Source organism: Salmo trutta, chromosome 37 (assembly GCF_901001165.1).
Source record: "Salmo trutta chromosome 37, fSalTru1.1, whole genome shotgun sequence".
Lineage (NCBI taxonomy): Eukaryota > Metazoa > Chordata > Actinopteri > Salmoniformes > Salmonidae > Salmo > Salmo trutta.
Genome location: NC_042993.1, coordinates 27,435,078 through 27,445,337, shown reverse-complemented (window position 1 = coordinate 27,445,337; position 10,260 = coordinate 27,435,078). Strand labels below are relative to the sequence as shown.

At 42.4% G+C, this 10,260-nt stretch overlaps 1 protein-coding gene across 1 annotated transcript in view; it reads left to right on the top strand.

Moving 5' to 3' along the window:
• The first annotated feature begins 1,184 nt into the window (after positions 1-1,184).
• rspo1 (R-spondin 1) overlaps positions 1,185-10,260 on the top strand; it is a 29,760-nt gene continuing 20,684 nt past the window's right edge. The window contains exon 1 of the mRNA XM_029737739.1: positions 1,185-1,286. The gene's annotated coding sequence lies outside the window, so the exon portion shown is untranslated. The remainder of the gene's footprint in view (positions 1,287-10,260) is intronic.

Here is a 10,260-nt window from a genome sequence, read left to right as displayed (position 1 = left end):
GCACCCCTCCCAGGGACGGCATGGAAGAACACCAGAAGCCAGTGACTCAGCCCCCGTAATAGGGGTAGAGGCAGAGAATCCCAGTGGAAAGAGGGGAAACTGGCCAGGCAGAGACAGCAAGGGCGGTTCGTTGCTCCAGCCTTTCCGTTCATCTTCACACCCCTGGGCCAGACTACACTTAATCATAGGACCTACTGAAGAGATGTGTCTTCAGTAAAGACTTAAAGGTTGAGACTGAGTCTGCGTCTCTCACATGGGTAGGCAGACTATTCCATAAAAATGGAGCTCTATAGGAGAAAGCCCTGCCTCCAGCTGTTTGCTTAGAAATTCTAGGAACAATTAGGAGGCCCGCGTCTTGTGACCGTAGCGTACGTGTAGGTATGTACGGCAGGACCAAATCGGAAAGATAGGTAGGAGCAAGCCCATGTAATGCTTTGTAGGTTAGCAGTAAAACCTTGAAATCAGCCCTTGCCTTAACAGGAAGCCAGTGTAGGGAGGCTAGCACTGGAGTAATATGATCACATTTTTTGGTTCTAGTCATGATTCATGCAGCCGTATTTAGCACTAACTGAAGTTTATTTAGTGCTTTTTCCGGGTAGCCGGAAAGTAGGGGGGGCAACTCAATATTTGGAAGGTGTTCTTAATGTTTTCTACACAAAGTGCAGAAGCTTACTAAGCTTGTCATTTCTTCTACACTTGTCATTTCTCTCTATCTTCTCTCACTCTCATCCTCTTATTCTATTGGGATAAATACTCAGGTTGATTTGATGGGTATCTAAACATTCTGCAACACTTAAGCAAGAGTAACAAGTGTGCTAACTGTTATTCATCACTGGGAAAGAGAGAGGGAGAGCAAGAGCGAGAGAGAGATTGATGGAACTATTAGTTTCCTATTACTAAACAACACTTTAAGCATGATCATTCCATGTCATGCAAGATTGGTTTATATGAGGCCAGTTCTGGTGTAAATAATACATCATCTCTTTTAGGTTGATTGGTGGGCCAAAACTCATTAGAAAACTTTCCTGCTCCTTATTAGTGAATAGCACGCACTCTCAACCTTGCCCCTCTGCAAAATGGAGAGGTGGTAGGAAGGAAGTACACCATATTAGTTTAAAAGGACCCAGGGTTTTAGAGGTAGATATAATATTTGCAACTTTTCTGTCGAGGTGTCATGTAGGAGGAGTTCTTTGAAACCAAACAAGTTACGAATTTTCCCTTATAAAAAAGGAAATTGAGACCCGACAACTCACTGGATCTCACCATAAGAGGTTCGCAATGCACAGGTAGGTGGAATATTCCAAGCTGTTATTCTGCTGTGGATTCTGTATGACTGGAAACTGATAATGCATTTTGGAATAGTTTAGATCTCTGTAATTATGGGAAATATTATGGGATCTCTAAGTAATATGGGAAATAAATGATATAATCATCTAAATTACATATTTATTAGGCTAGCCTATTAGCTTACTATGGCTTAATTAGCTTTTAATTAATGATGAATAATAGGCCTACCTCTAATAAACAACCCTCATTTAATTGTCAAAATGAAAGTATTTTTGAATTGTTATTATTATTATGTTTTTTCATTATGGCAATCATTTTAGTATTCAACTTTTTAAATGTCAGTGACATTGAATTTTATCTTGTTTTATTTTGTGAAATGCAACACAATGGAATTTGCTGTTATTATGCAGAACCAGGTCAGGTGTAAGGAAAAATAGTTTGTCTGAACAATATATTACTGTTATTAATACTCAAAAATGCATGTTCGGGAGAGGAATCATCTGATTTTCAGTAACCTATGTCCATGAGGAACCCCATGATATTTAATAATATAGATTTCTCACTTTTTCTGGAAAGAAAATTGAAATTTGAGACATCCTAAATGCCTCCGTTTGCATCCATCAGGGGTGCCCTGATTGTATGAAGGCATGCTTTTGGTTCTGCTGGTCGCTATTCAAGCATATTTAGGGAATAGAGTGCGCAGAAATTGAGCATTTATTTTGGCACTCCACATGTGGCAGCAGCAATTTGGCAGTTAATTAAAACAGCACTGGCTCTGTTTATCTCCCCCTCTCTCCTTCTCGCTCGCTCTCCTTCTTGGTCTCCTCGTTCTCGCTCTCTTTCTTTCTCTCCCCTTTTCTGTATCTGTCTGTCTCTGTCTGCTTCTCCACCAGTCTTACATAAACACTGACCCCTTGAGTTCCGCTTCAAAAAGAGAGTGATAGGAAAAGAGGGAGACAGACAATTGGAGACTGAGATTATGGGAGAGAGAGATGCTGGAGTGGACTGGGGCAGGTGGGGATCTCCAATAGATTTTCCTTTCTCCTCAGAAGACCGTTGTAGGCAGCTGAAAGTCAGCATGGTGTGCTAGCATGTGCAGCATGCAGACACACAGCGCAGCTAACCCTAACTGCTGGCGCCCCATAGACTATGGGTGCGTTTGAAAGGGCAGGGTGGTGATGGTAACACAGAGGAATTCTCCTCCTTGTAGATCTCAGTGGGAGCTACCAGTCAAGGAGTTGGAGAAGGAAGGAAGGAAGGAAGGGGAGAGATCTACTGTACTGTACAGAGCAGGCAGCCCTGTATTGTTATAGTCTACATCTGTAGCACATGTTACCCAGCTTTCCCTGTACAGGAAGTGATTACCCAAAGGCTCCTGAAGCATTCCAGTGGCAGAGCCAGGTGTTTTTCGGCACACGTGCACATGCAGATGCCCTGCATGGTGCTACTACTACCTGCTGCTTTAGATTAGAGAGTGTCAATGGTGCTGAGCAGTCTATGGGGCCTAGAACATGAAGGAGAGTGACTACTGATAACGCTTTCCTACCACCTACAGTTGAAGTCGGAAGTTTACATACACTTAGGTTGGAGTCATTAAAACTCGTTTTTCAATCACTGGACAAATTTCTTTTAACAAACTATAGTTTTGTGCATGACACAAGTAATTTTTCCAACAATTGTTTACAGATAGATTATTTCACTAATAATTCACTGTCTCACAATTCCAGTGGGTCAGACGTTTACATACACTAAGTTGACTGTGCCTTTAAACAGCTTGGAAAATTCCAGAAAATTATGTCATGGCTTTAGAAGCTTTTAATAGGCTAATTGACATCATTTGAGATAATTGGAGGTGTATATTTACATTTACATTTTAGTCATTTAGCAGACGCTCTTATCCAGAGCGACTTACAGTAGTGAATGCATACATTTCATACATTTTTTGTTTGTTTTGTACCTGTGGGTGTATTTCAAGGCCTACCTTCAAACTCACTGCCTCTTTGCTTGACATCATGGGTAAATCAAAAGAAATCAACTAAGACCTCAGAAAGATATTGTAGACATCCACAAGTCTGGTTCATCCTTGGGGGCAATTTCCAAACACCTGAAGGTACCACGTTCATCTGTGCAAACAATAGTACGCAAGTATAAACACCATGGGACCACGCAGCCGTCATACCGCTCAGGAAGGATACGCGTTCTGTCTCCTAGTGATTAACGTACTTTGGTGCAAATCAATCCCAGAACAACAGCAAAGGACCTTGTGAAGATGCTGGAGGAAACAAAAGTATCTATATCCACAGTAAAACGAGTCCTATATCAGCATAACCTGAAAGGCGGCTCAGCTAAGAAGAAGCCACTGCTCCAAAACCACCATAAAAAAAGCCAGACTACGGTGTGCAACTGCACATGGGGACAAAGATCGTACTTTTTGGAGAAATGTCCTCTGGTCTGATGAAACAAAAATAGAACTGTTTGGCCATAATGACCATCACGACGCCAGGACAGCGGAGTCAATCACCACCTTCCGTAGACACCTGAAACCCCACCTCTTTAAGGAATACCTGGGATAGGATATAGTAATCCTTCTACCCCCCCCCCCCCCAAAAAAAGATATAGATGTACTATTGTAAAGTGGTTGTTCCACTGGATATCATAAGGTGAATGCACCAATTTGTAAGTCTCTCTGGATAAGAGCGTCTGCTAAATGACGTAATTGTAAATGTAAATGTTATGTTTGGAGGAAAAAGGGGGAGGCTTGCAAGCCGAAGAACACCATCCCAACCGTGAAGCACGGGGGTGGTAGCATCATGTTGTGGGGTGCCTTGTTGCAGGAGGAACTGGTGCACTTCACAAAATAGATGGCATCATGAGGCTGGAAAATGATGTGGATATATTGAAGCAACATCTCAAGACATCAGTCAGGAAGTTAAAGCTTGGTCGCAAATGGGTCTTCCAAATGGACAAGGACCCCAAGCATACTTCCAAAGTTGTGGCAAAATGGCTTAAGGACTACAAAGTCAAGGTATTGGAGTGGCCATCACAAAGCCCTGACCTCAATCCTACAGAAAAGTTGTGGGTAGAACTGAAAAAGTGTGTGCGAGCAAGGAGGCCTACAAACCTGACTCAGTTACACCAGCTCTGTCAGGAGGAATGGGCTAAAATTCACCCAACTTATTGTGGGAAGCTTGTGGAAGGCTACCCGAAATGTTTGACCCAAGTTAAACAATTTAAAGGCAATGCTACCAAATACTAATTGAGTGTATGTAAACTTCTGACCCACTGGGAATGTGATGAAATAAATAAAAGCTGAAATAAATCATTCTCTCTACTATTATTCTGACATTTCACATTCTTAAAATAAAGTGGTTATCCTAACTGACCTAAGACAGGGCATTTTTACTAGGATTAAATGTCAGGAATTGTGAAAAACTGAGTTTAAATGTATTTGGCTAAGGTGTACGTAAACCTCCGACTTCAACTATATATCCTCACTATCATTGCCTCTCTCCGTCTCTTCCTTTCTCTCTACTCTCCTCACTCACTCACTCACTCACTCACTCACTCACTCACTCACTCACTCACTCACTCACTCACTCACTCACTCACTCACTCACTCACTCACTCTCTAAATTAAATTCAAAGGGCAGTATTGGCATGGGAAACATATGTTTACATTGTCAATGCAAGTAAACGTATGTTTTCCACGTTTTGTCACCAAAGCCCCATATACCACCCACCACTGTGACCTGTATGCTCTCGTTGGCTGGCCCTCGCTACATATTCGTCGCCAAACCCACTGGCTCCAGGTCATCTATAAGTCTTTGCTAGGTAAAGCTCCACCTTATCTCAGCTCACTGGTCACCATACAACACACACCCGTAGCACACGCTCTAGCAGGTATGCTGCTGCTCCAGTTTCAACTGTTCTGCCTGCGGCTACGGAACCCTGACCTGTTCACCGGACGTGCTTGTTGCAACCTCGACAACTACAATGATTATTATTATTTGACCATGCTGGTCATTTATGAACATTTTAACATCTTGACCATGTTCTGTTATAATATCCACCCGGCACAGCCAGAAGAGGACTGGCCACCCCTCATAGCCTGGTTCCTCTCTAGGTTTCTTCCTAGGTTTTTGGCCTTTCTAGGGAGTTTTTCCTAGGGAGTTTTTCCTAGCCACCGTGCCTCTTTCACATGCATTGCTTGCTGTTTGGGGTTTTAGGCTGGGTTTCTGTACAGCACTTTGAGATTTCAGCTGATATACGAAGGGCTATATAAATAAATTTGATTTGATTTGATTTGTATATTTCACTGGTCGTCCCCAAAGCCAACACCCCCTTTGGCCGCCTTTCCTTCCAGTTCTCTGCTGCCAATGACTCGAACGAATTGCAAACATTTCTGAAGTTGGAGACTTATATCTCCCTCACTAACTTTAAGCATCAGCTATCTGAGCAGCTTACCGATCGCTGCAGCTGTACACAGCCCATCTGTAAATAGCCCATCCAACTACCTACCTCATCCCCATATTGTTTTTATTTACTTTGTTTTGTTGCTCTTTTGCACACCAGTATTTCTACTTGCACATCATCTGCACATCTATCACTCCAGTGATAATTTGCTAAATTGTAATTACTTCGCTACTATGGCCTATTTATTGCCTTACCTCCTTACTCCATTTGCATACACTGTATATAGATTATTCTATTGTGTTATTGACTGTACTTTAGTTCATCCCAAATGTAACTCTGTGTTGTTGTTTTGTGTCGCACTGCTTTGCTTTATCTTGGCCAGGTTGCAGTTGTAAATGAGAACTTGTTCTTAACTGGTCAACCTGGTTAATAAAGGTGAAATAAAAAATAACATTTAAAAAAAATGGATAAACAAAAGTGAAATAAACAGTAAAAAACGAACAGCAAACATTACACTCACAATAGTTTAAAAGGAATACAGACATTTCAAATGTATTATTATGGCTATGTACAGTGTTATAACTATGTGCAAAGAGTTAAAGTACAAAAGGGAAAATAAATAAACATAAATATGGGTTGTATTTACAATGGTGTTTGTTCTTCACTGGTTGCTCTTTTCTTTTGGCAACAGGTCACAAATCTTGCTGCTTGCTGCACACTGTGGTATTTCACCCAATAGATATGGGAGTTTATCAAAATTGAATTTGTTTTTAAATTATTTGTGGGTCTGTGTAATCTCAGGGAAACACAGTGCCTTCGGAAAGTATTCAGACCCCTTGACTTTTTCCACATTTTGTTAGGTTACAGCCTTATTGTAAAATGTATGAAGTTTTTTTCCCTCATTAATCTACACACAATACCCCATAATGACAAAGCAAAAACTGTTTTTTAGAAATGTTTGCTAATTTATTAAAAATAAACAACTGAAATATCAAATGTACATACATTTTCAGACCCTTTAGTCAATACTTTGTAGAAACACCTTTGGCAGCGATTACAGTCTGGAGTCTTCTTGGGTATGACGCTGCAAGCTTGGCACACCAGTATTTGGGGAATCTTTACCATTCTTCTCTGAAGATCTTCTCAAACTCTGTCAGGCTGAATGGGGAGCATTTCTGCACAGCTATTTTCTAGGTCTCTCCAGAGATGTTCGATCAGGTTTAAGGCCGGGCTCTGGCTGGGCCACTCAAGGACATTCAGAGACATGTCCCGAAGCCCCTCCTGCGTTGTCTTGTCTCTGTGCTTTGGGTTGTTGTCCTGTTGGAAGGTGAACCTTCGCCCCGGTCAGAGGTCCTGAGCACTCTGGAGCAGATTTTCATCAAGGATCTCTCTGTAATTTGCTCCGTTCTTCTTTGCCTCGATCGTGACTAGTCTCCCAGTCCCTGCTGCTGAAAAACATCCTCACAGCATGATGCTGCCACCACCATGCTTCATCGTAGGGATGGTGTCAGGTTTCCTCCAGACGGACATTTTTTTTGGTATCTTTACTCTACTATTTTTATTTTGGACTTTTTAAAATAATGTACTTTTTACTCCATACATTTTCCCTGAAACCCAAAAGTACTTGTTACATTTTGAATGCTTTAGCAGGACAGGAAAATGGTCCGATTCACACGCTTATCAAGAGAACATCCCTGGTCATCCCTGCTACCTGATCTGACGGATTCACTAAACACAAGTGCTTTGTTTGTAAATTATGTCTGAGTGTTGAGGTGTGCCCCTGGCTATCCGTAAATAAAAAAAACAAGAAAATCGTGATGCCTGGTTTACGTAATATAAGGAATTTGAAATTATTTATACTTTTATTTTCACTTTTGATACTTAAGTACATTTTACCAATTACATTTACTTTTTATACTTAGGTATATTTAAAACCAAATACTTTTAGACTTTTACTCAAGTAGTATTTTACTGGTTGACTTTCACTTTTACTTGAGTCATTTTCTATTAAGGTATCTTTACTTTTACTCAAGTATGACAATTGGGTACTTTTTCCACCACGCCTCCAGATGTGACGCTTGGCATTCAGCCCAAAGAGTTCAATCCTGGATTCATCAGACCAGAGAATCTTGTTTCTCATGGTCTGAGAGTCTTTAGGTGCCTTTTGTCAAACTCCTAGCGGGCTGTCATATACCTTTTTCTGAGGAGTGGCTTCATTCTGGCCACTCTACCATAAAGGCCTGATTGGTGGAGTTTTACAGAGATGGTTGTCTTTCTGGAAGGTTCTCCCTTCTCCACAGAGGGACTCTAGAGCTCTGTCAGAGTGACCATCGGGCTCTTGGTCACCTCCCTGACCAAGGCCCTTCTCACCCAATTGCTCAGTTTGGCTGGGCGGTCAGCTCTAGGAAGAATCTTGGTGGTTCCAAACTTCTTCCATTCAAAAATGATGGAGGCCACTGTGTTCTTGGTGACCTTCAATGCTACAGAAATGTTTTGGTACCCTTCCCAAGATCTGTGCCTGGACACAATCCTGTCTCGGAGCTCTACGGACTATTCGTTCAACCTCATGGCTTTTTTGCTCTGACATGCACTGTCAACTGTGGGACTTTATATAGAGAGGTGTGTGCCTTTCCAAATCAAATCAAATCAAATCAAATTTATTTATATAGCCCTTCGTACATCAGCTGAAATCTCAAAGTGCTGTACAGAAACCCAGCCTAAAACCCCAAACAGCAAGCAATGCATGTGAAAGAAGCACGGTGGCTGGGAAAAACTCCCTAGGAAAAACTCCTGAGAAAGGCCAAAAACCTAGGAAGAAACCTAGAGAGGAACCAGGCTATGAGGGGTGGCCAGTCCTCTTCTGGCTGTGCCGGGTGGATATTATAACAGAACATGGTCAAGATGTTAAAATGTTCGTAAATGACCAGCATGGTCAAATAATAATAATCATAGTAATTGTCGAGGGTGCAACAAGCACGTCCGGTGAACAGGTCAGGGTTCCGTAGCCGCAGGCAGAACAGTTGAAACTGGAGCAGCAGCATGGCCAGGTGGACTGGGGACAGCAAGGAGTCATCATGCCAGGTAGTCCTGAGGCATGGTCCTAGGGCTCAGGTCCTCCGAGAGAAAGAAAGAAAGAGAGAAAGAGAGAATTAGAGAGAGCATATTTACATTCACACAGGACACCGGATAAGACAAGAGAATACTCCAGATGTAACAGACTGACCCTAGCCCCCCGACACATTAACTACTGCAGCATAAATACTGGAGGCTGAGACAGGAGGGATCAGAAGACACTGTGGCCCCATCCGATGATACCCCCGGACAGGGCCAAACAGGCAGGATATAACCCCACCCACTTTGCCAAAGCACAGCCCCCACACCACTAGAGGGATATCTACAACCACCAACTTACCGTCCGAAGACAAGGCCGAGTATAGCCCACAAAGATCTCCGCCACGGCACAACCCAAGGGGGGGGCGCCAACCCAGACAGGAAGACCACGTCAGTGGCTCAACCTACTCAAGTGACGCACCCCTCCCATGGACGGCATGGAAGAACACCAGTAAGTCAGTGACTCAGCCCCTGTAAAAGGGTTAGAGGCAGAGAATCCCAGTGGGAAGAGGGGAACCGACAAGGCAGAGACAGCAAGGGCGGTTCGTTGCTCCAGCCTTTCCGTTCACCTTCACACTCCTGGGCCAGACTATACTTAATCATAGGACCTACTGAAGAGATAAGTCTTCAGTAAAGACTTAAAGGTTGAGACTGAGTCTGCGTCTCTCACATGGGTAGGCAGACCATTCCATAAAAATGGAGCTCTATAGGAGAAAGCCCTACCTCCAGCCGTTTGCAAATCATGTCCAATCAATTGAATTTACCACAGGTGAACTCCAAGTTGTAAAAACGTCTCAAGGATGATCAATGGAAACAGGATGCACCTGAGCTCAATTTCGAGTCTCATGGCAAGTGTCTGAATACTTACGTAAATAACGTATTTCTGTTTTTTGGTTTTAATGAATGTGCTAATTTTTCTAAAAACCTGTTTCACTTTGTCATTATGGGGTATTGTGTGTAGATTGCTGAGGAAATAGTTTTATTTAATCAATTTTAGAATAAGGCTGTAATGTAACAAAATGTGGAAAAAGTCAAGGCGTCTGAATACTTTCCGAAGGCACTGTATGTGTCTCTAATATGGTTATACGTTTGACAGGAGGTTAGGAAGTTTCCACCTCATTTTGTGGGCAGTGTGCACATAGCCTGTCTTCTCTCGGGTGCCAGGTCTGCCAATGGCAGCCTCTCTCAATAGCAAGGCTATGCTCACTGAGTCTGTACATAGTCAAAGCTTTCCTCAATTTTGGGTCAGTCACAGTGGTCAGCTATTCTGCCATTTTGTACTCTCTGTTTAGGGCCAAATAGCATTCCAGTTTGCTTTGGTTTTTGGTCAATTCTTTCCAATGTGTCAAGTAATTATAATTTTTTATTTTTCATGGTTCGGTTGGGTCTAATTGTGTTACTGTCCTGGGGCTCTGTGGGGTCTGTTTGTGTTTGTGAACAGAGCCCCAG